Genomic DNA, 8,307 nt, shown 5'->3' with positions numbered 1-8,307 from the left:
TGAGACCTGTGAGAATTACATAAAATTCACATGTCAGTGTCCATAAATAGAGTTCTGTTGGAATACAGCCACTCTCATTTGGTTGCATTTTGTCTGTGACCGCTTCCACGCTCTAATGGGGGCAGGGGGGGCGTGTATAGATGCACAGGTGGGATTTACTCTCTGGCCCTTTATAAAACTGTGCGTCAACCTCTGCCTTATCCGGCTGGGAGAACAAAATGATTCCTATGTCAGAGGGTTATTTTTGTGTGCGAGGATTACATGAATGCTAGAAATAAAATTTGGGGCTGCACCTGGACTATGCAGGTGCTCAAGAAATGATCCCCTTCCACCAAGCCTGATACTGTAACCTTATCACCTTCCCTAACGCAGTGACTTTCGCGTTCAAGGTGGTTTGGAAGCACAGTACAGAGTGTTTGCGTCGCCGGATCAAGGGACAGACGAAACATACTTTGTATTCCGTGTAGAAACACCTTTCATTAACGAACCTCCCAGAAGCGTGCGAGGATTAATTTGAACCTGAACGCTTCCCTGTTAATTCGATAAGCCTCTAATACACAGGATACAAATCACACGGCGGGGTTTAATAACTTCTGAGCGTTGCATGGGTTGCAACACAATAGCTGGAAAAGCCAAAGTTTGCTTGTAAAATGCTCCCACGGGGCCAGGAGATGCTAACTGCAACAGAAAGGGTCTCAAGGTTGCCTTTCCAAGAGGACAGGTCTGTGGCTAAATCCCGTCCCCACCTACTTCCTGTGCAGGGGAGATGTGGTGTTCATCTGGCCACTAGAGAGCACTTGGAGACCAACCAAGGCGGGCCGGGCCCAGGGGCTGTGCAGGCTCGCAGGGCCACGCAGGCTGATGGACGCTCGCCCTGAAGCTTAGTGACCTGTGGGAGTGCTAATGAAGCACGCTGCAGCCCAGCTAACATTTTATTCTGTCTCTCTGGGTTTCTGCCTCTGGTGACATCACCTAATTGGTGCTGCTTTGCAGCGTATTTCTAAGGCGCGCGTTTTAGCCAGGGTCCCACTTTCCTTCTTGCTCGGCCTCTTTTCTGCCAGATTGAATCTCTCTCAAAGAGAAACTATTGCTCGATATTGATTCCAGCGCACAAGGTAATTTCAGGTTCTCCCTCGGCCACTGGGCCGAAGCCCTGTTTAAAGTCTCCAACAGGTTCTCCAAGGCTAAGAGGCGCAGCTCCGAAGAGCAGTGCTTAAACGTGCTTGGAAGACCCTTGGCTACATTTTCCGACGTCTCATCAGCAGTTTGCACTGATAGACTCTCCATTGTCATTACAACTGAACCATATCACAGGGAGCTGTACCGGCAAGACCATCAAGTTTTCTAAAAAGCGATAAAGCTTTGATGCTTTCTGGCCTACTTCTTGCTGTGCTCTTAAAAATGTTTAGCTTCTGCGGAGCCAACTGTGTATCTCCAAAGGCAGATGCAGTGAAAGACTCTTCAAGCATCTCGGGGACTGCTGTGATACCTGTCTAGGCAGCAGCAGGAGGAGAGTCTGACCGGTGGAGCTCTTTGTGGAGTGGCTTGTGGCTTGTGAGTGAGTAACACCAACCTTCAGCTGGGCTCCAGCCCACCAGCGTTGGGGTCTGGCTGTGGACACAGAAGGATCGACTTCCCCAGCCACTGCCTATGAGCACTTCGCAAAGCCATCCCATTTTTGGTGTTATCGTTTGCATCACAGGCATCGGTTCTGACCCCGTTTCTTAAACCCCGTTGAGGTGTTTATGAGGATAGGTTTGCAGGGGACTTCTTTGATGTTTTCAAAATTCTAAATAATCCCTCCCTCCTTTACTTGACTTTCAAGTAAAGAATATTTCTGCATGTGAAATGTCAGTTCTAATAATAGCCTGCTTAATGCACCACTGAAATCACTAATAGAATTTGCCACCGTTTTTTTTTTTTTATTCTATTTATTTATTTATTTATTTTTACAATAAGAAGTTCTCGGCTCTATCCAGGTACCTGGCTCATGAATACCCTCCCCCCCCCCAGAACAGCAGCAGACCGTTAACAAACAAATGGATGCCTTTATAAGGAAATTACCCTCTACAATGTAAACTTGCTATCACCCCCTTTGCCAACACATACCGTTTGCGATGTGACACGAGAATAGCAAGGGAATGAATAGGCTATTAAAGACTTTCGAGAAATAGATTCCTCTGGGTTTCACAGGGAGCCATGAATACAACAACATAAAGGAGTGGAAGGCAAAGATAAGGAGTTTACATGGGGGTGTAAGCATTATTGTGTAGATATTGTTGGTTCTCAGCAGCCAGGCTTCGTTTTGAGCCATCGGTCTCTTAGTCAGATTCCAGGCACCTGGCTCGGCAATCCTAGAGGGTCTTCATCCTGCATGCGCTGATTTACTTCATGTGATGCTTTTTGTGTACGTGGGAGATAGTAGAACTCTATCTAAAAGGTAATGTTATCCCTGGGATTTCAACAAGGATTGAATTAAGTGGTACAAAGCAGAAAGATCATGTATTCGTGTGTACGTACATATTTTCATTTGCTTGGAACTCCTTGGTTTTGGGGGCTACGATTCTGTTGGGGGACACATTCACATTTAATACTTAGTGAATTCAAAGAGATGACGCTCCCTCTTCCTTGTCTGGGCTTCACCACAGATCTGGAAAGAAATTCAGATTTCCCCTGATGGGATCTTTTCCCTTGGTTGTCCAGGAGTACAGTTAGGGCAACCTCTTATATTCAAGGGTGAGGTGCAGGTGCTTCTCTACATGTGTGCAGGCTCTCTTTTTCTTTTTCTTTTTTCTTTTCTTTTCTTTTTCTTTTTTTTTTTGCATCCTGTGGATCTTGCATTTCTTGTGAAAAAACAAACAAACCTGGTTATAAAGAGACTATTGTACTAAATTGAAGTAATAATGAGGGGAGCAGGGGTACCCTTGTGTCCATAACCTACATCTTAAATGGGCAGGGAGGACTTTCCTTGAGGCAGAAGACACACGCGACAAATCACGTTCTACTTGGGGACAGCTCTTTTATTGCTGTTTTCCATTGCTGCTTAACCAGTAATGTTGGTTAACCTGCTATGGAGTTTTATCTTTGCTCTGGCAAAGAATCAGAGAAAGCTCGTTCAGCGTTTTTCTTTTCTTTTTCTTTTTCTTTTTTTTTTTTTTTTAGCAGAGTGCCTTCCACAGAGGCTCTCAATAAACACTTGTGGTTTGATTCATAGGCTCCAGGACGAGGGACAAACAGTCCATCGTGGAGGAAATCGTACCGGATCAGCTGTGTGAATGGGAGCACACCAAGTAATCTTTCTGGGTTACTATTTCCTTATCTGTAAAAAGAAGGGGCTGGACTCAGTGATTGCTAAGGTCACATCCAGCCCTGTAAATTCTATGTTTTAAAAAAATACTTGGATCCTGAAAGAAGAACATCTTCTTGGGTTTCCGGACAAAAGAGCCCAGGGTGCGTTTGTGCTTGACCTCCTACCACATCCTGACTTTCTACTTTAATGAACCTGGGTTTATTCTTCAGTGAAATGGCTCAGCTCCAGGAGCTCTTGGTGTGATTCTAACACTGTGTAGTTATTGATTTTTCTTGCAGGATAGTGGTTACTGTAACCACCAAACTATTAAATCTCTCTCCTTCTCATAAGGATGACTTCACGAGTGTCGCTCTACTCCTTTTGTTTGATATTTAACGCAGTCCAGGGCTAATTTAAAGATAGCATTACTATCAAACTATCTCAAAACATTCCATGGCTGACAGCTCTCTACCTTTCCTCACCTCCAGGTTGTCAATCGAACACGCTAGCAGGCAGAGGTTGATAAAAAATGGGACTTTTGGAGGCCTCTGACCTGGTTCCTGCCATGTTGCTTCCCCATCGCCTCCTGCGTCGAAGCTTAGAACTTCTTACTGTGAACAGTGTCGATACCTATTCACCTAAGATAGGCTTCCTTCCCTATTTTGTTTGTTCACGCATGTAGAAGATAATGTTTCACCTCGTGGCATCGATCGTTGTCGTGGCAGGACCCCAGACATTACCTTTGATATGCATGCACATAGTGAGCTGCAATACTAAAATATTAATTTAACTCTTGCTTTCTCATTTTAGAAGTTTAGTCTCCATGAGCTCTCCAGTTAGCTAAAGGAAGACACAACATGTCAGGCAGGTTATGATAGCCATTAACTTCCGAAAACAGTTTAACAGCAGCCTTCACTTACAATGGTTCTCGGGCACTCACCTTGTTGCATTAGTTAGAATATACACTACAAAATGAGTGATGACTGTGATGGCAATAAAGAATTCTATATCCAGGACCATAATACCTTGATGATTACCTTTCAGTAGACTTCACGGTGACCCCCGAGTAGAGGGACAATTTAATGAGGTCATTAATATTTCCATAAAACCAGCAATCTGATAAATTCTCTTTTGGTAGGCGCTTTTGCAGAACTAGCGTAAGTGACTGTTCCACATGAAGCATTATCTTTTCTTGTACAACACTGAAAGCTTACATGCTGCTTGACAAATTTGAATTTTAAAAAGTAAGAGTGATTGGCACTTGGTAACTTACACAGAAATATAAAGTGGTACAAGAAAATTGCCCATTTCTTTTAGATTTACATTTTATGTATTTTTTTTCTTTTAGGGAGTGATAAGACATGTAATTTCCATCAACTTCAACCAGTTATGTATGAAAGAGGCTACAAGTTCAGCTCTGTAGAGGAAAAGCAAGTCGTGGGGAGAGTTGACATAACCATGAAAAAGCAGACAGCCTTCCCAGCTGCCTTTTGCTCTGGTTCTAGAGATGGTTATTTGCAGGTTAAGACCGAAATCCTAAGACTGAGACACTACAAGTCTTGAAAACAGTTCTGCTCCACCTTGCTTCTTGATCCACCAGCCCCAAGACATCATTTATCAAATGTCTTTCCAGGTCTAATAGATGCAAAGAGAAAAAGGAAGCAGATAGAGAAGTATGACTAGAGTTTACAGATGAAGATTGCTCTTTATGTGTTGGATGCTCCAAAATTTTTGGAATAAAGCAATTATTGTCTATCCCTTAATTTGGTCAACCAACATTTACCGACAGACAATAGCAAAGCACCCAGTTCTGTGCATACGCCAAGTTAACGTTTTCCTCATTGATCTTCATTGTAATTTTGAAGATGTGTGACAATAAAGATAACCGGGGCATCACCTCATAACAAAAATCTTATTTAGGAATCTTGATTTCTTTTATATTAATATTCTGATATATCAATCTGTGGAAGACATACATGTCTTCCATTGAACACGAACAACTGACCTCATGTTCTAACATACATATAAAAATGTATATATTGACAAGAACACATATGGAATTTCTTTTCTAGAATTTTCATTGACTTCTTTTCTGGTTTGGCAGATATTCCAGTCATTCTCATACTTAAGGTTTAAACAGTTCTCTGTAGTTTGGACAGCTTCTTGGAAATATAAACAATTATTCTTTTGAAAAACAGGAACCGTGGGGCACCTGGGTAGCTCAGTGGTTGAGCATCTGCCTTTGACTCAGGTTGCAATCCTGGGGTCCTGGGATCGAGACTCCCTGCATGGAGCCTGCTTATCCCTCTGCCTGTGTCTCTGCCTCTCTCTGTGTGTCTTTCATGAACAAATAAAATCTTTTTTTTTTTGTTTTTTTTTTAAAGAACCAAGATATTCTAACAGGAAACTTTTGTAACATTTATTGTGTTAACCAAGTCAACAATGAGGTTCATTTATTCAGCTTTTGTTAGAGAGAGGGTGGTAGGCCCTGTGAGGGAAGGGCTGGCCTATCTTGTCCATTGTTGGTATTTGAAGCACTGAGCGCATGGAAAAATAATAAAACATGATTGAATGATTGAATGTCACTGATTTTGCAGATGAGGAAACAGTCTCCAAGAATGTGAGTCCTTTCTGAAGGTCATTTGGGTAATAAGAAATGGGACTAAAGTTCAAACTCTGGTTTGCATCCAAGGCCTGTGCCCTTCTCCCATGACAACCCTGATGCACCGACCGGCTGTTTTCCAGACTCCCTGCCTCTTCCCGGGTCTCTCTTGGGCAAGAAGAGGCGGTGGAGGAAGGGGTAAGCGGTATCATGGTAGAGCACACATGCATCATTGCCATCAAAGCTCCATTTGAAGGAGTCCCCAAAGAGTTCCACCTTGTCTTTCATCTTTTTAATCGGGATCCCCCACCTTTGAAATCCTGCAATATGGGGGGATCCCTGGGTGGCACAGCGGTTTGGCGCCTGCCTTTGGCCCAGGGCGCGATCCTGGAGACCCGGGATCGAATCCCACATCGGGCTCCCGGTGCATGGAGCCTGCTTCTCCCTCTGCCTGTGTCTCTGCCTCTCTCTCTCTCTGTGACTGTCATAAATAAATTTAAAAAATTAAAAAAAATAAAATAAAAATAAATCCTGCAATATGTTCCAGGTTATGCTACAGATCAGGCATAGATAACCCACAGTGTTGTAAACAGAAGAGTCAGGCCAAGCTTGGGACAATGATCCTTACAAATGTCTGTCTTCACCCCGCTGTGAAGCCCTCTGTCCTTGCTCTTGATATGGCTGAAAACATAGTGAGCCTCTGTGCCCGTGGTAGGTGGAGAAAGATCCTCAATTATAAACCAAAATACAAGGTATTAGCAAGAGAGATTTAACACTTAACAGTCACACTTGGAGTTACAAGGTGTTAATGAGCAAGATAAACCAAGGAATGCATTTTTCTTCCTCGTGGGCTGCCTGGGTTGGCTGTTGGTGCAGAATAATTGAAACCTCAAGTTCTAAGACTATGAATCAGGAGGGTTTCCTGTATTATGAATGATGTCATCCTGTAAGATGAGAGACTTGTAGCGAAATGCAGGAACATTCAGGGTAATGTGTTTGCAGCAAGCAGGATCCTGAATTTATTGCAGAGGGGAGTGTGTGAGCTGACCAAAATGGAGACTGATGAGAAGTAACTAAATTATGTATGACAGTCTTTACAGAGCGGAGGAAGGAAGCAAGCTTAATGATGTTGTGGTTGAAGGACCAGCCGCAATTGGTGATGTATTGGCTGGAGATTGGTAAGAAGAGAAATGGATCTATGAAGACTCAAAGACTATAGATGAGTGTGATAGAGACCAAGCAGAGGATTGGGGGCGGGGGGGGCAAGGGGAATCGAGGGCTCAGTATATATAATATGTTTCAGTGGCAACACGCCAGCCAAGTAAAGTTAACTTGACATTAAAAATCATCATCTTAATCTATGTAGCTCTTTCAAGCCTGACTCTTATCAAAGCAAAAAAAAAAAAAAAATCTATAGTTAGTGATGAAGTATTTTTCTCTTTGCTTTCCCGGCATCCACCAAACGCAGTACATAATTTAATTATTGAATCTACAGGCTGGACCATGGAGATGAAGAATGATGTGTCTGCGGTAGTGAGAAATGAGATAGAACCCACTGTTTATTCTCATCATTCTTCCCCCGTTAGGCTAAATTAATATAGTTAACAAGCTTTTGTTTGGATTAGTGGCTCAGATCTGGGATGCGCCGATCAGAACTCATGATTATTACGGTAGCTATTATTTATGGGGCGCCGACGGGATCCTCAAGCCCTGTGTGTAGGACAGAAGGGTTCTTTTGTCATTCTCTGTGCTGGAGCTCATGTCCCCCCAGGATGAGGGGCCACACGTTTGAACAGAGTAATGAAGTTCTAGAAAATCTGATTTACTTCCTTGGGGCCTATGGCTTCAGAAAGCTCACCGACGGCCCATTTCCTCTGATCTTTAAGTCAGTTGTCACACTACAGTGTGCACAATTTTATACGCGGCCACCCCGGGGGGGCGGGAGGGGGGTTGTCTGCGAGGTGTGTGCTCCGTGGTGGGGTTGGGAAGGCGTGGTGGCAGGCTTCAGCGCACATCTCCGGCCCTTCCACCCCGTGTGGGGGAGACGGAGCGAGCCATGCAAAGCGCAAATGCAAATGCACCTTCGAGACATCTGTGCCTCGACGCACCGCGTCCGGCCCAGCTCGGGCCTGGGCAGGAATCCGTACACCCGCCGTCCGCCGGCCCCAGGACATTGACACCGCCGCCCGCGGGCCCCAGGACGCTGACCCGGCCGGCGCATGCCGGAGACCCCACGCGGGTCCCCTTGCTTCCTGCCCTTTTCAGTTTTCCTTGCCCTGGGCCCCTTCGCGTCGCCTTTCATGGAAAACTCAGATTCAGAGCGAGGGCTGAGGGGGCGGGGCGCGCCGGGGTGGGGGCGGGGGCGGGGCGGAACACAAACTGCCCCGACGGCGGAACCCCCCGCCCCCCCCCCCCC

This window comes from Canis lupus, chromosome 15 (genome assembly GCF_048164855.1).
Source record: "Canis lupus baileyi chromosome 15, mCanLup2.hap1, whole genome shotgun sequence".
Taxonomy (NCBI): Eukaryota; Metazoa; Chordata; class Mammalia; order Carnivora; family Canidae; genus Canis; species Canis lupus.
This window is presented reverse-complemented; position numbering follows the sequence as displayed.